This window comes from Schistocerca piceifrons, chromosome 3 (assembly GCF_021461385.2).
Source record: "Schistocerca piceifrons isolate TAMUIC-IGC-003096 chromosome 3, iqSchPice1.1, whole genome shotgun sequence".
Taxonomy (NCBI): Eukaryota; Metazoa; Arthropoda; class Insecta; order Orthoptera; family Acrididae; genus Schistocerca; species Schistocerca piceifrons.
This window is the reverse complement of record NC_060140.1, coordinates 107,634,187-107,659,736: the sequence shown is the minus strand read 5'-3', so window position 1 is coordinate 107,659,736 and position 25,550 is coordinate 107,634,187. Positions and strand designations below refer to the sequence as shown.

The 25,550-nt window shown below is 41.7% G+C and overlaps 1 protein-coding gene across 2 annotated transcripts in view; it reads right to left on the bottom strand.

Annotated features, from left to right (window-relative positions):
* The window catches only part of LOC124789870 (15-hydroxyprostaglandin dehydrogenase [NAD(+)]-like), a 165,068-nt gene extending 139,853 nt beyond the window's left edge, over window positions 1-25,215 (bottom strand). For both annotated transcript variants that reach the window (XM_047257383.1, XM_047257384.1), the window contains exon 1: window positions 25,072-25,215. The gene's annotated coding sequence lies outside the window, so the exon portion shown is untranslated. The remainder of the gene's footprint in view (window positions 1-25,071) is intronic.
* Window positions 25,216-25,550: the final 335 nt, after the last annotated feature.

Below are 25,550 nucleotides of genomic sequence, written 5' to 3'. Positions count from 1 at the left end.
AATAGCGAATACCCTGTTCAAGAATCACAAGAGGAGGAGGTATACTTGGAAAAGGCCGGGAGATACGGGAAGATTTCAATTAGATTACATCATGGTCAGAGATTCCGAAATCAGATACTGGATTGTAAGGCGTACCCAGGAGCAGATATAGACTCAGATCACAATATAATAGTGATGAAGAATAGGCTGAAGTTAAAGACATTAGTCAGGAAGAATCAATACGCAAAGAAGTGCGATACGGAAGTACTAAGAAATGACGAGATACGTTTGAAGTTCTCTATCGCTATAGATACAGCAATAAGGAATAGCGCAGTAGGCAGTACAGTTGAAGAGGAATGGACATCTCTAAAAAGGGCCATCACAGAAGTTGGGAAGGAAAACATAGGTACAAAGAAGGTAGCTGCGAAGAAACCATGGGTAACAGAAGAAATACTTCAGTTGATTGATGAAAGGAGGAAGTACAAACATGTTCCGGGAAAATCAGGAATACAGAAATACAAGTCGCTGAGGAATGAAATAAATAGGAAGTGCAGGGAACCTAAGACGAAATGGCTGCAGGAAAAATGTGAAGACATCGAAAAAGATATGATTGTCGGAAGGACAGACTTAGCATACAGGAAAATCAAAACAAACTTTGGTGACATTAAAAGCAACGGTGGTAACATTAAGAGTGCAACGGGAATTCCACTGTTAAATGCAGAGGAGAGAGCAGATAGGTGGAAAGAATACATTGAAAGCCTCTATGAGGGTGAAGATTTGTCTGATGTGATAGAAGAAGAAACAGGGAGTCGATTTAGAAGAGATAGGGGATCCAGTATTAGAATCGGAATTTAAAAGAGCTTTGGAGGACTTACGGTCAATTAAGGCAAAAGGGATAGATAACATTCCATCAGAATTTCTAAAATCATTGGGGGAAGTGGCAACAAAACGACTATTCACGTTGGTGTGTAGAATATATGAGTCTGGCGATAAACCATCTGACTTTCGGAAAAGCATCATCCACACAATACCGAAGACGACAGCTGACAAGTGCGAGAATTATCGCACAATCAGCTTAACAGCTCATGCATCGAAGCTGCTTACAAGAATAATATACAGAAGAATGGAAAAGAAAATTGAGAATGCGCTAGGTGACGATCAGTTTGGCTTTAGGAAAAGTAAAGGGACGAGAGAGGCAATTCTGACGTTACGGCTAGTAATGGAAGCAAGGCTAAAGAAAAATCAAGACACTTTCATAGAATTTGTCGACATCGAGAAAGCGGTCGACAATATAAAATGGTGCAAGCTGTTCGAGATTCTGAAAAAAGTAGGGGTAAGCTATAGGGATAGACGGGTCATATACAATATGTACAACAACCAAGAGGGAATAATAAGAGTGGACGATCAAGAACGAAGTGCTCGTATTAAGAAGGGTGTAAGACAAGGCTGTAGCCTTTCGCCCCTACTCTTAAATCTGTACATCGCGGAAGCAATGATGGAAATAAAAGAAAGGTTCAGGAGTGGAATCAAAATACAAGGTGAAAGGATATCAATTATACGAGTCGCTGATGACATTGCTACCCTGAGTGAAAGTGAAGAAGAATTAAATGATCTGCTGAACGGAATGATCAGTCTAATGAGTACACACTATGGTTTGAGAGTAAATCGGAGAAAGACGAAGGTAATGAGAAGTAGTAGAAATGAGAACAGCGAGAAACTTAACATCAGGATTGATGGTCACGAAGTCAATGAAGTTAAAGAATTCTGCTACCTAGGCAGTAAAATAACCAATGACGGACGGAGCAAGGAGGACATCAACAGCAGACTCGCTATGGCAAAAAAGGCATTTCTGGCCAAGAGAAGTCTACTAATATCAAATACCGGCCTTAATTTGAGGAAGAAATTTCCGAGGATGTACGTCTGGAGTACAGCATTGTATGGTAGTGAAACATGGACTGTGGGAAAACCGGAATAGAGGAGAATCGAAGCATTTGAGATGTGGTGCTATAGACGGATGCTGAAAATTAAGTGGACTGATAAGGTAAGGAATGAGGAGGTTCTACGCAGAATCGGAGAGGAATGGAATATGTGGAAAACACTGATAAGGAGAAGGGACAGGATGATAGGACATCTGCTAAGACATGAGGGAATGACTTCCATGGTACTAGAGGGAGCTGTAGAGGTCAAAAACTGTAGAGGAAGACAGGGATTGGAATACGTCAAGCAAATAATTGAGGACGTAGGTTGCAAGTGCTACTCTGAGATGAAGAGGTTAGCACAGGAAAGGAATTCGTGGCGGGCCGCATCAAACCAGTCAGTAGACTGATGACAAAAAAAAAAGTCTAGGGGACTGATGACCTCAGGTGCTAAGTCCCATAGTGCTTAGAGCCATTTGAACCATTTAGTCCTGTAAACAATCACTGTACCAGAATTGTTGTTGTAATTACAGAGCAAAGGAACAAAACAATAAACGCATCTGACTTTGCTAAAATTGCTTGAAAATTCACAAGATGACGCTTCACCGAACTCTTCTAGTTCCGACATGATATTATTTTCACAGGTACGCTCTGACAGTCACTGTGCCTTACGGTGGAAGTGAGCTTTGATTGTAATTAAATTTGTTGGCTTACCTGTGCGCACGGAACGCTCGTCTGTTCTGCAACCTGTCACTGTTTGGATAATGATGACATTGTGAAAAATAAAGTTTCATCTACCGTACTTGCAGTGTGCAATGCAAGAAAGTACGAGTATATTACCAGTTTTCATAGAAATGCTTCTTAGTACACAACTCGCAATGTGCAATGCGAGTATGCAAACACTGTTATGGAAGTAAAGAATGAAAAATGAGGAACTAAACAACTGATAAATGAGAAGAAAGACGGCAAGTTTCACTATGCTTCATTAATCTATAACAATAATACACCGTTTCATAAAGTTCTCACACCTAGACAAATTAGCAAAATATTTCTTAGCAACTCGTTTGTGTATAATTGCCTTCCTTGACACTTATTTCAACTATCAGACAGGTCCACATGCTTCACCTTAAAATTTCTGCCGCTGACTTTCACCATACACAACGTCTTAACAGTAAGAAACTATACACTTATAAATTATACCAAAAAAAACTGGATTACGTTAACTGTTGGTTTTACCATTCTTACTAATATACTCTCCTCAAAAACTTCTTAAAATATATTCTTACAGAATCCCTTTCTAAATAACGCTGTCTCCACTACACGACGGGTGAGCTTCCATCCTTTTCAAATAAAGTATGTAGCCAGACTGTGCAACACACTCTGCCTGCTACTGCCTTAAAAAGAAGTAACGTCTCTGACCAACATCTATGGTCTCAAGAACGGACTTACAAAGAACATGGTTATGTCGATATTACAGAGGTTGAGTACATTCATCAAATTCGCAATTTGATTCACATTTATGGGCAAAACCTCTTGAAAATCGTGATGGCAAATAAGACAGCCCCTTTCCCAAGTCTACGACGTTCGCTAACAAGGGGACCGTGCAGGACTTTTTCTCGCCGATTCGATTCATATTGACAAGCTGTGTAGGGCACGAATATAACCTCAGCGTACGTAAACAGCAAGACGTAAATCTCAACTGTTTTCGAGAAGATCGAGTTACATTCACCGTATGTTCCACAGTAATCACGGATTGTCCAGCCAAGCAGTAAGCTCTTAGTCCCATAAGCGCGAAATTTCTGGATCAAATCTCTCTCTCTATGTCATTCCCATGCAATTCTAACAAGAGATATGCGCTGTACACCGCGAAATTTGCATCATGACTAACCGGCCACTGTGGCCGAGCGGTTCTAGGCGCTTCAGTCCGGAACCGAGCGACTGCTACGATCGCAGGTTCGAATCCTGCCTCGGGCATGGACGTGTGTGACGTCCTTAGATTAGTTAGGTTTAAGTAGTTCTAAGTTCTAGGGGACTGACGACCTCAGATGTTAAGTTCCATAGTGCTCAGAGCCATTTGAAACTTTTTTTTTTTTTTGTCATGACTTCTTAGTAATCAGGCTCGCCCTACTTGTTTCCCTGCAAGAAATAAAGAATGTACACGTAAATAAGCAGCACAGTTCGTGTAAACGTTTACGCATATTAGTTGTCAATAGGCTGGGAAAGAATAATGCTAGACGAGGCGGTGGAGAAGTTTACTTCTGTATCTCCTTAAGCTGACTTCTCCGACCCCCAATTGTTCAGTGGAGCATTCTCTATGTCCTGTGACATTTTCGCACACTCTTACCGAAACACCCTGTAGAATATGGAGTGGTCTCTCCTTTATCGCGCGACTGCAGTGTAGGCCTAGTAGGAAATGAGATCTGCGAGAGCAATATGAGGGCTGAGCCGATAGTTGGGAGTAACGGCTGCAGTGTGGGCCATTGCGCTATCTGGTGCGTGAGTGTGTGCGTGTGAGAGAGAGACTGTGTGCACGCACACGCATCCTGCCTCGGCGTCGCTCCTAGCTGTACCTGCGTATCGGCCGCTAAGGCGCCGAGCTGCCAGATAAGATTGCTTATCGGTTCCCACAGTCGCCCCTTCCGGCCCGCCTAACGCTGTCGAAAGCGGCCGGCCTCCGTCTTAGCGAGACGTTTCCTCGTTCAAGTATTACAGCACTGGGGCTGGTATTTCTAATTTCCTCGTTCCGGGCTCTGTCTTGGCAAAACTTTCCCCGTTCAGAATGTTGTAGCCCTGCCGTCAATCTTTCCTGCTTCCTTGTTCTGCCGGTCACTATTAAGCGTGCGGTGAGAAATTTTTACCGAAGTAGGTACAGGACTTCTGTCCTACTTAACAGATGGTTCTTCGCAAGTACTCAAGTTATGAACATACCCCACTAAAGTTATGAATGCAATAAACGAATAGCATACGTTTTTGGAACTACAGACTGATCACAAACTCAACTGGAAAACCCACGTCCTAAAATAAAGGGATCGAAAAATATAGCTACACTACCAGTGTAAAACGTGTATATTTCTATTGTCTATTTTCAAACCACAATTTATGAAAGATGTTTTTATTTTATTAATAGCATTAAGTAGGAATAATTAATATTTGTCATTTTGGAAATAACTGTGGTAGCAGGTAATGTCTGCACCAAAGTATTGTTGGCGGGAGAGACCGCACATTGTTATAATTTAAAAAAGAGCGGGAGAGACGGCGTATGGATACATTTTAAGACAGGAGCGGGAAAGACCGCGCATTGACACATTTTGTAATGGTAGCATGGATTGTCTGCACCAGTAAGCATTGTTGGCGGGAGAGACCGCACTTTAACGTTCGTAGAAAGTCTAGTAAGTGAGATGTGAAGCGAGTCGGTAGCAGGTCTGAAGCGAGAGGTTGAGAGGAGCGGTGTGCCTGCCAGCCATCAGCTATGTTTTACAAGAGATTATAAACGGATGTACAGAGACATCAGCTAACTATTATCATAAGAGGAACTAATATTATAGAATTATATTTTTCGAGAAACTCAAGACTACTGAAGGTATGTTTGCGCAATGCTAGTTGTAAGATTATTGTAAAAAGAAAGTCTCATTTGAACGTTTGTAAAATCATTTCATTACCAACAGTAAATATTTGAAGAACCATTTTCAGAATATAATTAATTTTTGCCAGCAATATTGATTTACTGATTATAATCCATCCCAAAAATCATCAACGTAAAACTTTGCAAAATTTTGTTTTTGTCCAGAAAAAGTTTAACTATGAATTACGTAACTTCAGTCAAATTAATTAAAGAGTAAAGTCAGCTTTGCTATTAAAGAATAACGTCAGCTTTGGTAATAAATACAGCCACTTATTATGACAGCCCACCAGCGGCTAATAGAGTATAGTAAAACAGAGTAAGTATATTCATGTCGCAGTTCGATGTAGCAGTCAGATGGCGATCCAGTAACAGTAAAAAAGGTAAGGAACGGTTTTGGGTTCTTGCAGATAACGATTGAGGGTCACGACGACGACACATTCTATGTTTCGTCGAAATAATCAGCAAATCACTTTTAATAAGCAGCATTTAAATTTGTATGCAAAGATTGAGAAAGAGAATAAATTTCAAAGGGAAGATTTCATTTGTTATTATTAAGCAAGAGATAGATATCCTAAGGGAAGGTTTCGTAGGTTATTGTAGAAGGGAAGGTTGCGTAACAAAAGAGATATAGAGGAGACGGGAAGGTTTCACCAGTGAGCGTGATTTTTCTATAGATGATTTAAAAATTCCCAGGGAATAGTAAATGCCATGTAGACGAAGTGTACTGGAATTTAAGAATATATTAAATAACTTTCTGTTGAGCAAACTTCTTCTGCTCCATTGAAGAGTATCTTCACAAGAAATCTTCATATTAACGAATTAGGATATTTTTATTGTTATTCGGTAAGCACACGACGGCATGTGCTACCAATATGCTCTAAAACGTCAAGCATAAAAACGGGATTTATGCGGGGCTCATGCCTCGGGTTCTATTGGTGATAGAATGGTAGAGTCAAGTGCTTTGGGTAGTCCTTCTTACTAACTACCCTCCAGTGCTGGGTCAAAGTTTGAATATTACACACTTCCTCCAGCTTAGACTATTGGAGCAAATCGGTTGCTTCTTTTTGCATTAGATGTGGTCTACGGTGCGCTCTTAAGGGGCTTATGGAGGCACCATATAGTTCGTGGGTGGTTTCCGAGAAAACCCGAAAAAAGCGTTTTTCATCACTTCTTCACCTTCAACAGCGGATACATAAATAACTAACACAGCAGTTTGTTCAAATTTTAAGTGCATATTCTCTATGCCAGGGGTTCCCAACAAAATTTTCTCGAGGATGATTCGTACCTTGTCATATCACAGTACCAAGTACCTAAAAAAGCCAAATTAACAGTCTTTTTATACGTTTTCTATCTTTGGTACTTAGAAAAACCATTGACATATTCGTTATTGAAAAATCAGCTGCAAAGAGGCAGCGCGCGCAGTCTAACGGCATACAGCAGAACTATTTGCCTCTGTCTAATTCTAGTTTTTCGCTAGAGTGTGCTAGTGTCAGTTGGCTAGGAGGACGCTAGACGTAGAAGTTAGCGTTCGCTAAAGCTCTGCTCGTGCAGGAAGCGGCCAAAACAAAAAATCTGTTATCACACGAAATATATTTAAAATATTTTTTATTCTAATAGCATCTTGCGGACCCCTCTGGCATAGCTCGCGGCCCCCTGCGGGTCCGCGGACCACCTATTGGGAAGCACTGCTCTAGGCATTTATCTAGAAGTTCCATCTTCACATTTTTTAAAGTTTTTATACGTTGTTGAGAAACACATTAAAAATATGGTGTTTGGATACCAAAATCAAGCCGCTGATTCCAAGTCGTCTATGCTGAGAAAATGGCTGTAATTTTTACAATAAACTGTATTTGTAATATCCGTATCTTGAACAACCTTGAAATCTTTTTTTTGGTATCCGTTTTCGAGATTCGAAGACTCAAAGGTTACCTTATATGTGCACGTAAAATCCAGTGCGAGGCGTAAAAGTAGTTTATAAAGTGGCGTAGCACGAAAAAATATGCTACTAGTACTGAAGCACATGCAACATTTTTGTGCACGTAAAATCCGGTCTGAGATGTAAAATTAGTTTTGCGTTATTTCAGTTTCACTTAAGTAAACTATCAAAGTTTTACTGACTCGTTAAGTTACTTTCGTATAAGTCACGTGCCTTTCTGTGACAGGGAAAAAAAGGGAAGCAGCTGAAAAACGCTCCTATCGGCGCACAAAAAAGGCGAATATACTCCTGTTTAAAAGAATCTATCTGAAAAGTGGGTACCAGCTGCCTCATTCTATCTTCATAAGCACTATTAAAATTTTTTCAAATAAATTTGGCATGCGAACATACTCGCGCTTTTTCATGCTGCGAGAGAAGGAGACAGTGGAAGTGGGAGTGGACGAAAAAGTAATAAATGTTGGAAGACAGTAGACAGTGGTTACGGTACAGAAAGAGCGAAGGGAACAATGGCACTGTTGCAGAAAGATAGTGACACAGTGGCAGTGGAACAAAATTGACAGTGACAGAACAGTGCTAGAAAAATTTGGAAAAGACCAGGGGGCATGGGAAGATTCTAGCTGGATTACATCATAGTCCAACAGAGATTTCAAAGTTAGATATTGAATTGTAAGGAATACCTAAGTGCAGATATAGATCCAGATCAAACTTTAGTAATGGTGAAGAGCAGATTGAGGTTTAAGAGAGTCGTCTGAAAGAATCTGTGTGGAAGGAAGTGGGATACTGAAGTACTGAGGAATGATGAGAAACCTTGGAAGTTCGGTAAGGATGTGGATACTGCGATAAGGGGTACCAGAGTAGGCAATTCAGTGGACGGTTATAAAAGGACAATCACAGATGTTGCACAGGCAAACATAGGTACTGGGAAGATAACTGTGAAAAACGTGGGTAACAAAAGACACTTTAACTGATCGTCGAAAGAAGAAAGTTCAAAAATGTTCAGGCAAAGATAGGAATACTACAACATAAATACCCTAGGAATGAAATAAACTGAAATTGCAGGGCACCCAAGGAGAAATGGCTGTAGGGAAGGTGTGAAGACATCGTAAAAGAAACGATTGTCAGAAGGACTGGCTCAGGAAATAGAAAAGTCAAAACAATCTTCAGTGAAATTGAAAGCAAGGGTGGTAACATTAACAGTGCAAGGCGAATTCCACTTAAGCAGGGGAGAGTGCACTGAATGCCTCTGTGACATAGAGGACTTCTCCGATGACGTGATAGAAAAAGAAATGGGAGTCGATATGGAATTTGAAAGAGTTCTGTGAGACTTGATATCAAACACGAGTAAGGCAGAAAGAATGGATGACATTACACCCGAATTTCTAAAATTAAAGGGAGAAGCGATGATCAAACGACTATTCAAGTTGGTGGTTAGAATCTCTGAAGCTGCCAGTGTACAATCAGACTTTCGGAAAAATATCATCCACACAATTCCGAAGATAGAAAGAGCATTAATCGCACAATCAGCTTAACAGCTCATGCATCAAAACTGCTGACAAGAATAATGTACAGCAGAATGGAAAATAAAATTGACGATCTGTTAGATGACTATCCGTTTGGTTTTAGGAAATGTAGAGGCACCAGAGAGGTGGTTCTGACGTTGCGCTTGATAGTGGGAGCTACACTGAAGAAAAATGAAGACATGCTCATAGGATATGTCGACCTAGAAAAACTGTTCGACATTGTAAAATTGTGCAATATGTTCGAAATTATGAGAAATCCATTCTTTTGCCCCAGCTGTTCAGTCTATACGTCGAAGATGCAGTGACGGAAAGAAAAGAAAGATTCAAGAGCTGGATTAAATTTAAAAGCGAATGGATATCAGTGATAAGCTTTGCTGATATTGCTATCCTCAGGGCAAGTGAAGAAGAATTACAGGATATGTTTTATGGAATGAACACTCTAATGAGTACAGAATGCGGAATGATAGTAAACCGGACAAAAACAAAAGTAATGAGAAGCAGCAGAAATAAGAGTAGTCTGAAACTTAATACCAAAATCTGTGACTACATAGTAGACGAAGTTAAGGAACTCTGCTACCTTGGAAGCAAAATAGCCCATGACGGATAAATTAAGAACAGAAAAAGCAGACTAGCACAGTCAAAAAGGGCATTCCTGGCCAAGAGAAGTCTACTAGTATCAAACATACGCCTTAATTTGAAGAAGAAATTTCTGAGAATGGATGTTTGGGGCACAGCATTGTATGGCAGTGAATCGTGGACTGCGGAAAAACCGAAACAGAAGAGAATCGAAGCGTTTGAGATGTGATGCTACAGAAGAATGTTGAAAATTAGGTGGACTGATAGATAAGGAATGAGTAGATTCTCCGCAGAATCGGCGTAAGGGAATATACGGAAAACATTAACAAGTAGAACTGACAAAAATAAATAATGAGAGTACCTAGCGACTTTACACTGTGCATGAATTGCCGCCTGTAAGTTCATGTGACCAAACTTGTTGCGCACTAGCAAACACAACCCAGCCCCAGTAAGAGATGAAATTGAGAAAAAAGAAAAAAAATTACGTAGTCTTCAGAATTATGATTTATAAAGCGTAACACTCACAGGGTCTAGTGCAGCAGGGGATACAACCCGTCGGCTTTGAACAATGACGTCATTCCTTAGTCATAGATCGTAATGTCTTCACTTCGAGGAATAGATAATAAAGCAGTTCTGTGTTCTGATAAGCACTATCATTAAAATAATTGAATGTAAATCTAAAAGCGATCGCTTGATATTGGGTGCATCATTAAACGTGTGACTTAATTAACTTAATTATTTGTTTTTTATTCGGCCGGTACTTAATATTTTTCGTAATGATATTAAGGTAATGTGGATTATTAATTTTTTGTTGTAGAAAATTTGTAGTGTCTTATTTTCGTTTAGCTTTTGCTGTTATGTTTCAGTTTCGTTTCTTTACTGATTGCTTAATGAAGTAGGATCAGTTTATTCTATCTCGTGAGATTTTTTTTTTTAAAAAGCCAAAAAACTCTTATTACGTACTGAAGGGAGCTAGAACACTAAGAAGAATCGCTTCTCGGCTTTTCACAAGATATTGCTTAATAAAGTAGGATCAGTTTATTCTATCTCGTGAGATTTTTTTTTAAAAAAAGCCAAAAAACTCTTATTACGTACTGAAGGGAGCTAGAACACTAAGAAGAATCGCTTCTCGGCTTTTGACAAGATATTGCTTAATAAAGTAGGATCAGTTTATTCTATCTCGTGAGATTTTTTTTTAAAAAGGCCAAAAAACTCTTATTACGTACTGAAGGGAGCTAGAACACTAAGAAGAATCGCTTCTCGGCTTTTCACAAGATATTGCTTAATAAAGTAGGATCAGTTTATTCTATCTCGTGAGATTTTTTTTTAAAAAAAGCCAAAAAACTCTTATTACGTACTGAAGGGAGCTAGAACACTAAGAAGAATCGCTTCTCGGCTTTTCACAAGATATTGCTTAATAAAGTAGGATCAGTTTATTCTATCTCGTGAGATTTTTTTTTAAAGCCAAAAAACACTTATTAGGTACTGAAGGGAGCTGCTTAATAAAGTAGGATCAGTTTATTCTATCTCGTGAGATTTTTTTTTAAGTCAAAAAAACACTTATTACGTACTGAAGGGAGCTAGAACATTAAGAACAATCGCTTCTCGGCTTTTGACAAGATATTGCTTAATAAAGTAGGATCAGTTTATTCTATCTCGTGAGATTTTTTTTTAAAGTCGAAAAACACTTATGCTTTTGACAAGATCAATGTTTATCTCTCTCGCATTCCTTTGTTTCTCAACATTCTCCTCAGCTCTTTCATCTCTGTAATACATGCTCTCTGGCGACTTGTGACGTCATTGTTCAAAGCCGACGGGTTGTATCCCCTGCTGCACTAGTCCCCACTCACAGAAGTTCATGTTCTGGAGAATTTCGATTGAGCACAGAAACGGCGGCTATTTGCGTAGATTGTTATGAATATAGTTCTTAAATGCCTTTCCGTTACGTATTATTATTATATTAAGGTCAATAGCAGTGACTTGTAAGAGGTAGTTCCTCCTATATTGACGTCAACACACTAACGGAAAAATGCAATTGCGTATTGTACACAGTCCAGCAATACCAAAGATTAAATACTATAAACTGATCGAAATTAATCTGAAATTATTTTGCTAAGCAAGAATGGAAGTGGTAACGCTCTAGAACTGTTCCTATAACGGAAATAATTTAATTTTCTTACTCGTAACCTTTCAGAGTAGCCAAAAATCACTACTAGCGGTACACACGCCAGGCAGCTCTTTAACATAACTCACAGACCTCAAATGACCTCACTTCTCTCTTCAGCTTTTAGTACAATCACAGTAAAGTTTGTAATATCTTGCTACCTTTTTACTTACGCGTAGCTTCACCAAAAGTCAAAACTGTTTCGAATGTATGAATTTTGACAGATACAGTCAGCGATATGTTTTGTTGCTACAGCAACGCTCGTCAATAATATAGATAATGTCTCTGTCTTTATTTTAGGAAACGACGTTCGTAAAATTTCAACTTTAGAACAAAAATAAACAAATCCTTCATATTTTTCTGTACTTTTAATAGACGACTCCCTTTACATCCTTTTAAACACAATCTATAGCCCTAATTATTTTATTATGATTTTGTCAATTAAATGATCTTGAAGTGAAAATTCGTTAACATGTAAATACTTTGTATTACCTGTCTTGCATTCATTTGTCACTCAGGTATCCCGCAGTTTAAGATCTCGCTTGTTTCCGCCATAAGGAATGATTTGTCTCAAACAGCAATTATTTAGTAACTTCGGGTTAAATGAGAACTCGGGGACTAGGTTTTGACTTTTAAACAAAATAACGGTTTATTTCCTTCTCTTTACAAACTACGTACAGAGACAAACGCCCACGAGTGCTCGAGTGACAAATAAAACTAAATTCCCACTCTAAACGAAATGAAAAAAAAAAATCCTAGGTGCTACCACCGATTTTTAATTCAATTTAAAACACAAATTGCAAAGTTCTCAGCCACATCAGGTGTTAGCGATCCTCGATCCCACTAACAAACACTGAGTGAAAATGGCACTTGTCACTGTTAACTACATGAATAATGATTTGCAATGGAATTCCGCTGAAATATGGTTCAGCCAGGATCTGGATCAACACGAAACGCTAGTATCACAAATCTGAGTAGGGTAACCTTTGTCAAAGTAATAATAATAATAAAAAAACACCGGTCTGGATGTTCGGTTACAATCTTCAAATCTCTTCAACAATCGAGAACTACGCTCGACAATAAAGTAATTAATTATCCACAAAATCCTACTCACATATCATCTCAAATACCAAACCCATCCAACATATTCAATGCCTTACTCTATGTCTTAGATAATATAAACCTACAAAAAATCGAAGTTTATATCTGTGCATATTGATCACTTTTATAATTAATCACAGCATTCATATTATAGGCATGCTACAAATACACCATAACCAGAACTCCGGCTCAGATACCTTCAGTCAGATCGCTGATATCAAACAATGCTTTTTCGAGACACGATTCACAATCCGAAGAAAACTCGTAACCGCGTTACAAGTACAAAACTTAAACCCCCACTCAGCTAATTGAAGAATGCCTCATTGCGGTAATTCTTCAATTCAAATCGAGGAGGGCAATAGCATTAAATTATTTCCAGTCTTTAATATCCAGTCTTATACCTGTTGCCGGCCGCTGGTGGCCGAGCGGTTCTGGCGCTACAGTCTGGAACCGCGCGACCGCTACGGTCGCAGGTTCGAATCCTGCCTCGGGCATGGATGTGTGTGTTGTCCTTAGGTTAGTTAGGTTTAAGTAGTTCTAAGTTCTAGGGGACTTATGACCTCAGCAGTTGAGTCCCATAGTGCTCAGAGCCATTTGAACCAACCTGTTGTCGCAATCTTTCGCCGAAATACACTTTCAGTCATACTTGTAACATTGCGGAAGCTTCCCACTGCACCATAAATCGATACAACCGCCCGATTAATTAATGTCGATAGCGTCAGCTACAGTTAGCAAACAAACAGCAACTACATATCCGGTCCTTAGTTTCTCTTAAGCGTTCTCACTTCTCCCCGACAGTAACTGTCTTTCCTCAGGCTTAAGCCCATAGCTGAACCATTTCGTTGACAAATGTACGGCGCTACCATTATTCTTTAAGAATTAGCAATAAGCAACGTGTAGCTGTCGGCCGTTCTAGTGGCCAGCTGGTGCACGATGATCACTGGCTCTAGAGCTCTGCGGTTATCTCTCGGCTGACTGATGGTCTTTGGCACCACCTCCCGAACACGCTGTACAAGGTACTGATGTGTCTGCACGAATAGGTAAGACATGCATTACATACAGAAAGTTACAAATGATTACATGCTCCTTTTCCCATATTTTATTTGCCTCGTGCTGTTTCAGTAGAGCGAAACGAACCCTACAAAATTTACATCGCCAAAACGTGCGAAATCGTTCTGTGCCAGCACAACTTCCTACAAACTCTTCATATAATTTCAAAGCTTTGCGAAACTTGACAACGCCCGCAAAATGTTGAAAGGCGAAAAGTTTATCACAGTGAAACTTCAGCATCAGACGTGACGTTTTAATTTATTACTTCTTTACTGTAGCTCTATTCGCAACACACTTTGCAGACGAAATCTATGTATATCACTGAATGTACCTGCAAGGATCTGTCATTGCACTACACATAGTTCAAGAGATATGATGACATAAACATTGAAATGCTTAAAATGGAGCGCATTATAATTTCCCAGAAAATATTCGTCCAGTGTTTCGTAATGAGAGCACTTAGCTGCGTCAAACGAACTAAAATATATATATATATATATATATATATATATATATATATATAGATCTTTGCTAAGGTTTATCGGCTACATTCCTTAAGTAAAATATTTAGCATATTAACTCATTTGTAAAGTAACCAGACGTCTAAAGCTGTTGTAGACATTGGAATTCTATTCTTTGGCTCTGAGCACTATGGGACTCAACAGCTGTGGTCATTAGTCCCCTAGAACTTAGAACTAGTTAAACCTAACTAACCTAAGGACATCACAAACATCCATGCCCGAGGCAGGATTCGAACCTGCGACCGTAGCGGTCTTGCGGTTCCAGACTGCAGCGCCTTTAACCGCACGGCCACTTCGGCCGGCGAATTCTGTTCTTTAAAGAATATGAAAGCGATGGAGCCATTATTGGCTTCTACAGAAAACCTGAGAATGAATTAGCTTCATACTTGGCCATAGTCGACCGCTGTGGCCGAGCGGTTCTAGGCCCATCAGTCCAGAACCGCGATGCTGCCACGGTCGCAGGTTCGAATCCTGCCACGGGCATGGATGTGTGTAATGTCCTTAGGTTAGTTACGTTTAAGTAGTTCTAAATCTAGGGGAGTGATGGCCTCAGTTGTTAAATCCGATAGTGCTTAGAGCCATTTGAACCATTTTGAACTCGGCCATAATATACCGCAGACCCCATCGCCAGAGAGATGGGCCGCGTGGTGTGAAAAAAGCGCAGATAATATCCACCTACAAAAAACTGAATTTATTGTCTGTGCGTATTGCTCACTTGATAATGGCAACAAGCCGAGGTCATAATCACCTGGCTGTCATAAACGTATGGACTAGTGCCTAATACGTAAATAACAAAAAAATTACAGATAATAGCTGTGCAGACTGAAATTAATAGGGTATAATGCGACCGACCAAGAAGGGCTTTCTAATACATCTCGATCGGACAATGCATTCTTATTTAACTAATTTACGACTGGGGAGTCCAGTAGAAGATGTTGCAACAAAGAGTATACTTACATCAGTCAGGAATTTTATGATTCGGGATGGGGAATCACGTGTTTGCAAATGTTACAACGGGATTTTTTTGTATTTGTAATGCAATTTCTTATAACAAGAATATAATCAAACACACACCTTGTATGTATGTGTGCGTGTCTGTGTATTTCCACATCTCCTCCTAAACCACTGTGTCGATTTCGGAGCTGCCCTAACGAACGAGACTCTTGAAAAACTGTCGCACCATGCAGGACGCCGAAATTTATTACTTCTGTGCTATTAATTTCAATCGCAACAAATTTCACAGGCCGCTAAATACACCTACAAAATTATATCATTGTACAAAACATAGTTCAGGAGATTTGATATTATAAACTGAGGTGGAAAATGTCTTGGTATATTTTGCAATATCGTGTTGGACTTCATTTTTCCCGCAGTAGCGGAGCAGCTCGAGATGGCAAGAACTCAACAAGTGGCTGGAAGTCCCCTGGAGAAATTTTGAGCCTCGCTGCCTTTATAGAAATCCATAAATGCGAAAGTATTCCCGTTGCAGGATTTTGTGCACGAACTGGCCTCTCGATTATATGGCATAAATGTTCGATGGGATTCATGTCGGAAGATCTGAGTGGTCAAATCATTCGCTGGAATTGACAAGAACGTTCTTCAAACCAATCGCGAACAACTGCGGCCCAGTAACATGGCGCATTCAAAAAATGGTTCAAATGGCTCTGAGCACTATGGGACTTAACAGCCGAAGTCATCAGTCCCCTAGAACTTAGAACTACTTAAACCTAACTAACCCAAGGACATCACACACATCCATGCCCGAGGGAGGATTCGAACCTGCGATCATAGCGGTAGCGCGGTTCCAGACTGAAGCGCCTAGATCCGCTCGGCCACCCTGGCCGGCAAAATATGGCGCATTGTCATCCATAAAAATTCCAGCGTTATTTGGGAACATGGAGTCCATGAATGACTGCAAAAGGTCTCCAAGTAGCCGAACATAACCATTTCCAGTCAATGATCGGTTTCGTTGGACCAGAGGACCCAGCCTATTCCATGTAAACACAGCCCACACCATTATGGAGCCACCAACAGCTTCCACAGTGTCTTGTTGACAACTTGGGTCCATGGCATCGTAGAGTCCGCTCCACACTCGAGCCCCACCATCAACTCTTCCCAACTGAAATCGGGACTCATCAGACTAGGCCACGATTTTCCGGTCGTCTGGGGTCCAACCGATATGGTCACGAGTCCAGGAGAAGTGCTGGAGGCCTTATCGTGCTGTTAGCAAAGGCACTGGCGTCAGTCGTCTGTTGCTGTAGCACATTAAAAGAAAAGGAAGGAAGACTGGGTTAAACGTCCCGTCGACATCAAGGTCATTAGAGACGGGGTACAGCTTCGGATTACGTCAAGGAAGGGGAAGGAATTCGGCGGTGCCCGTCCAAGGAACTATGCCGGCATTTGCCTAGAGCGATTTAGGTAAATCACGGAAAATCTCAATCTGGGTTGCTAGACGCGGGCTTGAACTGACGTCCTCCCGAATGCGAGTCGAGTGTGCTAACCATTGCGCCATCTCGCTCGGTCGTAGCACATTACCGCCAAATTTCGCGTTACTGGCTCACCGTACGTCCCACATTCAGTTCTGGGGTTATTTCACGCAGTGTTGCTTGTCTGTTAGCACCGACAACTACGCAAACGCCTCTGCTCTCAGTCGTTAAGTGAAGGCTGTCGACCTCTGCGTTATCCGTGGTGAGCGGCAACGCATGAAATCTGGTATTTCCGGCACACTCTTGCTATTGTGGATCGCGGAATACTAGATTCCCTAATGACCTCCGAAGTGGAATGTCCCATGCGCCTAGCTCCTGTTACCATTCCGTGCTCAAATTCTGTTAAATCCCGACGTGTTGGCATAATTACGGCGAAAACCTTTGTAAATGAATCATCTGAGTACAAAAGACAGCTCCGCCAATGCATTGCCCTTTTACATCGGGTCTACGCGATTCTGCATATGTGCATGTCACCTCAATTTAAATACTGAGATGTGTGAATAAACTTCTTATAATGCACGACGCTTAAATTTATTACTTCTTTGCTACTAACTCCATTCGCAACATATTTCGTAGACAGTATCCACATATGCTGCTAAATGTACCGACTCAAATACATCATTGCACGACCTGTAGTTGAAGAGGTATGACGTCATAAACACTGAGATGCGTGAAAAAATGCCGAATCATGCGTGAAGTTTTAATACATTTATTCTTTTTAATACTAAGACACTCCTACTGTCGCGTCAACTTAATGAAATCCCTGACACCTGGTAGCGCTTTTGACAAAATGGTTCAAATGGCTCTGAGCACTATGGGTCTTATCATCTATGGTCATCAGTCCCCTAGAACTTAGAACTACTTAAACCTAACTAACCTAAGGACATCACACAACACCCAGTCATCACGAGGCAGAGAAAATCCCTGACCCCGCCAGGAATCGAACCCGGGAACCTGGGCGCAGGAAGCGAGAAGGCTACCGCACGACCACGTTATTGACAACTTTCAACTGCGAAACGCAAATGGTTACAGGCGAAGTTGGCGTCTATGAACTATGAAGAGACGTTGCCATAGAGAAGTTTACAAAATCAAGTTGTAGACACATGAATAGCTGCACTTATACAGGGTGTTTCAAAAATGACCGGTATATTTGAAACGGCAATAAAAACTAAACGAGCAGCGATAGCAATACACCGTTTGTTGCAATATGCTTGGGACAACAGTACATTTTCAGGCGGACAAACTTTCGAAATTACAGTAGTTACAATTTTCAACAACAGATGGTGCTGCAAGTGATGTGAAAGATATAGAGGACAACGCAGTCTGTGGGTGCGCCATTCTGTACGTCGTCTTTCTGCTGTAAGCGTGTGCTGTTCACAACGTGCAAGTGTGCTGCAGACAACATGGTTTATTCCTTAGAACAGAGGATTTTTCTGGTGTTGGAATTCCACCGCCTAGAACACAGTGTTGTTGCAACAAGACGAAGTTTTCAACGGAAGTTTAATGTAACCAAAGGACCGAAAAGCGATACAATAAAGGATCTGTTTGAAAAATTTCAACGGACTGGGAACGTGACAGATGAACATGCTGGAAAGGTGGGGCGACCGCGTACGGCAACCACAGATGGCAACGCGCAGCTAGTGCAGCATGTGATCCAACAGCGGCCTCGGGTTTCCGTTCGCCGTGTTGCAGCTGCGGTCCAAATTACGCCAACGTCCACGTATCGTCTCATGCGCCAGAGTTTACGCCTCTATCCATACAAAATTCAAACGCGGCAACCCCTCAGTGCCGCTACCATTGCTGCACGAGAGACATTCGCTAACGATATAGTGCACAGGATTGATGACGGCGATATGCGTGTGGGCAGCATTTGGTTTACTGACGAAGCTTATTTTTACCTGGACGGCTTCGTCAATGAACAGAACTGGCGCATATGGGGAACCGAAAAGCCCCATGTTGCAGTCCCATCGTCCCTGCATCCTCAAAAAGTACTGGTCTGGGCCGCCATTTCTTCCAAAGGAATCATTGGCCCATTTTTCAGATCCGAAACGATTACTGCATCACGCTATCTGGACATTCTTCGTGAATTCGTGGCGGTACAAACTGCCTTAGACGACACTGCGAACACCTCGTGGTTTATGCAAGATGGTGCTCGGCCACATCGCACGGCCGACGTCTTTAATTTCCTGAATGAATATTTCGATGATCGTGTGATTGCTTTGGGCTATCCGAAACATAGAGGAGGCGGCGTGGATTGGCCTCCCTATTCGCCAGACATGAACCCCTGTGACTTCTTTCTGTGGGGACACAGACAGGTGTACCGCCAGAATCCAGAAACAATTGAACAGCTGAAGCAGTACATCTCATCTGCATGTGAAGCCATTCCGCCAGACACGTTGTCAAAGGTTTCGGGTAATTTCATTCAGAGACTACGCCATATTATTGCTACGCATGGTGGATATGTGGAAAATATCGTACTATAGAGTTTCCCAGACCGCAGCGCCATCTGTTTTTGAAAATTGTAACTACTGTAATTTCTAAAGTTTGTCTGCCTGAAAATGTACTGTTGTCCCAAGCATATTGCAACAAACGGTGTATTTCTATCGCTGCTCGTTTAGTTTTTATTGCCGTTTCAAATATACCGGTCATTTTTGAAACACCCTGTATATTTGTACGTTACGCATATGTTTTGTACTATTTAGAAATTTCTAAGGTGTTTTCACGAATACATGGAAATAAAATTTTCTCAATGTTACAGTACCAACACAGTGCGTTTTTTTGTTTCCGTTTCTAATAGAAAACAGGCAAAATGAACACTCTGGCATGTCGTGTTTGTCAGCTGATAGTTATAATAAAATGCAGTCGCAAAAGAAACAACAAATAATTTAATCTTTATTGAGAATCGAGTCTGTTCAGTGCATTTTCCAGCGATGTACGTTGATCATTACCTCATTAGCCCTATAAGGGCGGTGCCTACGCCTCGGTCTTCACGTGCACTCCGCAAATTACTGGGCAGTGCGTGACGAAGAGTACTTTGTTTCATCACTAGCATCTTTCTGCCCTCTTCTGTTCACGTAATGGGGAAGGAAAAAATTCTAGTCTATACAGATCGATATACGCCATGACCTCTTTTTTCTTACGCTCATAATCTCTACGCGATATATATGATAGCTACAGCAGAATTCTCTAACTTTACTTATCTACCCGGAGAGTTTCGCTACAACAACGTCCCTTTCTTCCAAAGTCGTTTAAGTTCTCTGGGCGTAGTCTGCACCGACGTGTTATGTTCGATGTGTGCGGTCAGGCCTAGTTGATAAAGAGTCACATTGCCGGAACGATTCTCTAAAATCAGTTGCACCAGCGTCTTTTTTGTGGTTTACTTAACAGGTGGGCTGTATTTTCCCACAACCAATCCGACAAATACAAGTCTACCTTTCGCCTTCCCTGTGAGGAGTTCATGCCACCTCTTAGTATCACGACTAAGTGCTTAAATAATACGGTGGGCTGCAGAAGTTCTTCAATGATCGTGTAATGGGGTACTAACAAGTTCTTTCTCTCTGTTATGGGTGTTGTCTTGCATTTATCCATATTTGCAGACAGCTCTATACATTATATAAAATGAAAACTATGTCAGATTGTTTTTATTATACCTGTAGACAACAGTGTCATCAAGAATCAATATAACAGAATCTTTGATCCTGTGTGATAAGTCGTTATGTACACTGCCGGAAAAAAATGAATGCAACACGCTCAAGGGCTTTGTAGAGGGACACCAGGGATTCATCTGCCCCGGTCATCGGCGCTCAGGAGGCCTTTCTGTGCGCCATTTGTTGTTGCTTTTCAGACAGTAGCAGTGCTGAATTTAGAGGTGAACAGTGCTTGCAGCATTCATTCTAGGGTACATCCATGCCTCGCCGATGAGTTCATACTCCTGTTGAAGAGCTTCAGCCATTTGAACAGGGTCACACTGTGGACCTGTGTGAAGCTGGAGGGACGTGTCGGCTGACTGCTGCACATTGTAAAGTGGCAGGTTAAATGAAGGTCACATTTACACCTTACATGAGTGCTTTATACATCGCAACGAGAAGGTGAATATGACACCTAACGTAATTTAGTGGTTATGAGCAAATTTGCCTATCAGTATGTAATGCAAAAAGGGATGACTGTCAATCGACGGTAATTAACACACCATTCCTAAATAATGCATGTCTTTGAGCCGAAGGTGGAACAAGCAGCGTGGGTCGTTTTAGTTTGAAAGCCAGAGGGACAAGAGCAGAAGCGTAGGTGCACCACAGGTGTTACCACAGAAACCACTCAAAGTGGTGGCAGCGGAAATTCAACGACCCGACCAGATGAGGTAGGTGGGAGAAACATGTATAGTGGCACATCTGCAGAGGGACAGAGAAAGAGCTCTAGAAAGCTGCATTTCGGAATCCCAAAGGGATACGAACAAAAACAAGCGACGCATTTCGATCACGTATCTAGCGAGTGCGGCGCACATGAAGGTCTATGTGCTTTAGACATCTAGAATGGGCGCAAAACGTCCGATTGGCGGAAATGCGCTGGGAAGGAGAAAAATACTTTAAGTTTCGACGCAGTTTGATACTAGGGACATTGCGATTGGTAGAGAGAGTCTGCACAAAATAAGAGAAACGCTCCTATTGGTCGAAAAAGGCCGTGATGTGAAGAACGAATGAACCCAGGTGGGGAGACAGTTCGACCATGAGTAGGATGAGAGAGAAATTTTTGAAGTGGCGCCAAGTGCAGAACAGAGCACTTAACGCTCTGTACGACGCAGAGAAGAAATGTCTGCGAACACTGCGTTCACAGCGGCTGAAATGCAGCCGGAAATTATCTGTAGCAACGTTTAACTCCAACTGTGGAGAAACAAACTAGCTAAAAAATGGCTCTGAGCACAATGGGACTTAACATCACCCTCCGTCTAATAGGCGCTCCTCATGCATCGTTGTTTACATCTTTGGGTGGGTTTAGTAACATCTGTGAACAGTCAAAGGGACTGTTTTACAATATCCACAGTCAACGCCTATCTTCAGGAGTTCTGGGAACCGGGGTGATGCAAAACCTTTTTTGATTGTATTATGCTGCCACCAAGGTTGCTAAGGATTTTGTGGCAGGGTGTTTCATTCTTCCACGAGCACGGATGACAAATGCTGGGCGGTCGTTGGTGTATGTGGCCCTCTTGCAATACGTAACCCCAACGCACCCCACACGTACTCAATGAGCTTTTAGTCGGGAGAACGGGCAGGCCAATCCATTCACCGAACAGACTTTCCTTCCACAAAGTTCCCCAACCTGCTCGGTTCGATGCTTTCGCGCACTAGCATCCACAAAAATGAAATCGGGGCCGAATGCACTCCCCAAACGATGCACATGGGAACAGAATACAGTGTCACAATGTCGTTGACCAGTCAGAGTAGCAAGTTCTAAGATATGTAGGTCAGCAACACGTAGTTCACCCAAGAACTTCTTAGAATATGATCGTTTTGGTGTTCCAGGTGTTATGGGGTGGGAGGCGTAATGTTGCGTGAGTGGACTGATCCCCAAGTCTTTGGACACCGTTCACTCTCTGGTCAATGTTGTTATGTTACTGTACATTCCTCGAGCAGACTGGCCCGCGCGTAACCCCCCCCCCCCCCCCCCGACTTCAATCCCTTCGAGCACTTGTGTGTGCGTTGCAGCATGTCCACGTGCACCATCGGCCATTCAGAAGATGTCAATCGCGGTGGTGGAGACATAGAACCCCCCAAGTGGTGGAGAAATAGAACACCCTACCACAAGAACTCGCAACCAAGTCAGTGACCAGTATTGGAGCTCGTTGCAGGGCATGCATTCATGTCCGCAGTGATCATACACCCTATCAAGAACCATGTCCCGCCTTTTATAATGTCCAGGAGACCATCAAGAATCGAATCATGATGACTTCAGTGTATTGATTGCCTTTGAGTAAAATGGAATTTCTGTTCATCTCATCGCGTATCTTTTTCAGTTATCTTCCGCGGTATATTTCGCAGTTCTTTCAGTGTATTGTCCTAGTTTCATCTATGTTACTTGGCAGTGACATATCATGCAAAAGTTATTTTCCTCCTAAAGTACTGAAATTAAACCGGTCAACAGTACTAGTCTGCTGGGTTTCTTGTCTTTAGTATAACATCTCAGCCGGCCGAAGTGGCCGTGCGGTTCTGGGCGCTGCAGTCCGGAACCGCGAGACCGCTACGCTCGCAGGTTCGAATCCTGCCTCGGGCATGGATGTTTGTGATGTCCTTAGGTTAGTTAGGTTTAACTAGTTCTAAGTTCTAGGGGACTAATGACCTCAGCAGTTGAGTCCCATAGTGCTCAGAGCCATTTGAATTTTTATAACATCTCACGAGCGTTTCCATGGTTGAGACTGACACCACAAACAGCAAGCATTCCCGGACCGCGTTTACTGTACGTTTCTTAGTAACCCTATAAAGACTAATGTAGATCGTATTCTTGTATGACGCCAACCAAACTTCATTCTCCACCTCTGCAGCCGGCCGCTGTAGCCGAGCGGTTCTATGAGCTTCAGTCTGGAACCGCGCGACTGCTACGGTCGCAGGTTCGAATCCTGCCGCGGGCACGAATGTCCGTGATGTCCTTACATTAGTTAGGTTTAAGTCTTTCTAAGTTCTAGGGGACTGATGACCTCAGATGCTAAGTCCCATAGTGCTCAGAGCCATTTGAACCACCCCTGCACAAAATATTGACTAACGAGGATGATAACGCACTAGTAGTGTGATTCCGCAGTGCTCCGTAGCCTACGTTCAAACTGGAACTTCAGTTCTTCGATACTGCTTTGAGATCAAGCGTTCTCATTTCCTGCTGTATATTCGTGGAGAGCACAGATTAAAATTACGTGCCCCGGAGTGCAACATGTGGATTGGAATTTTAATGCGAAGGTTGTTTCGATTATGCTGCAAAAGTTTCTCTGGGAAGCTCTTACACATCCTACATACAATCTCGCTTTCTCCCCACGCTATTTCCGTGTTTATGGAGACCTCCAGAAAAACATTTGGGGCCGTCCATTTGCTTCGACAAACAGGTGCAGGCCTGGAGTACAGTCATGGTTCCGTACGCAACCACAAACACCTTTCCGTGAAGGCACTGACCGTCTTGTCTCACAGTGGGGTAAATGTATTCATAATCATGCCGATTACTTCTTAAATAAAAAGCGGTTGACTTACTTTTTTCCATCTGTCTCGTTTTCATTTGACTCTCTGTTACAGTAACACCTTGGAGATTTATGAACGATTTTATGTAAATTATGACACATGAATATAAAACTTGTTCCATAACAGCTCACTGCAGCCCTTAATACTTGTCATTAGCATGTTCCAGAACGTTTTTAACAGCCCCTTAACACTGTAGACTAATCACAAATCGACAGGATAAGCCATGTTCGCTGTTTCAGACCGCTACTGGCTGACAATAAGAACTGTCGAAATATATCGCACATAATGTATTTCATAGATTATAAGGAACAGGACAGGAATTTGGAATTACCTCTAATCGGAATTCTTTTTTTTTTTTAATGTTGGTTGCAGCTGTACGCCACTTGTGCTGTTGAGTGTGTAAATATGCTAACGAAATGAGATAAGCGGGACGTACTTCATCTCCTGTCCACTCTAATACCAGCGGTGCGGAGTCGAGTGATTGACGTTACAATGGCATAAACCTCGTTACTGGAAGAGAATGAGGAACAAGACGTGGTGGCATTTCATAAGCGACAAAAAGGCGATATAGTGAATAATTAGATCCATCTGAAGGCAGAAACAAAATTCAAACAAAAACATTTCTTATATTGTAACAAATAACCCCTCGGTCACAAATATTAAGTCAAAAATTGATCTGGTTTCGACGCTATTATGAGCGTCGTCTTCAGAATTAGACTAACTGTAGTAAAACATTAGGTATATAGTACATTAATAAAATTAAAGTTTGTACTGACTCGAAAAGATGCAGTACTTACAAGTCACATATTAAAAAAGATCTCAGCCGCAAAGGCGACGTCATGAACACTTGTCAGACGGCGAGCCGCTAAGGGCTGCTCGTACTGTGGACAAGGGTTGCAACAAGACTGAACCTTAGCAGCTATGCTCAAAGTTTTAAAAACATTTCTATTCGTATATATTATCGCAGCTGCGCAGCCGAAACAACGTACCTTCTTGTCGGGTATACACCACCAAGCCGCTCCGCTGTATTAATCTGCGCAGCCTGTTTGAACTGCAGTAGCTACACAACTCGAATGGCTGCAGGACGCTGACTTCCAATATAGACACCTGCGTTGCAGCTGAAACAAGCCTTATTGCCTGTCTCGTAGAGACTGCTGCGATTCACATCCTCTGATAAGCCCCCGACGTAAATAAAATGGCTCCTGACAGCTTCAACAAGCGGTGTCAACAGAGTGATTGAACTGGGAGTGCTATTGAGGTTAACCAAACTTGTGAACTGTATTCAATTTCGTATTTGTGAAGGGTATGACGTTCTAAGTAGCTTTTGGTTCTGCTCATTGTAAGGCTCCTTGATTTCATTCGTGATATAGTCCACCTAATAGGACTAGAATAAAAAATATTGTCTATACTGTTCAGACCATAATGTCTGATGTTTTGAAAATAATTACAATTGTTAGAATTAGTGCGA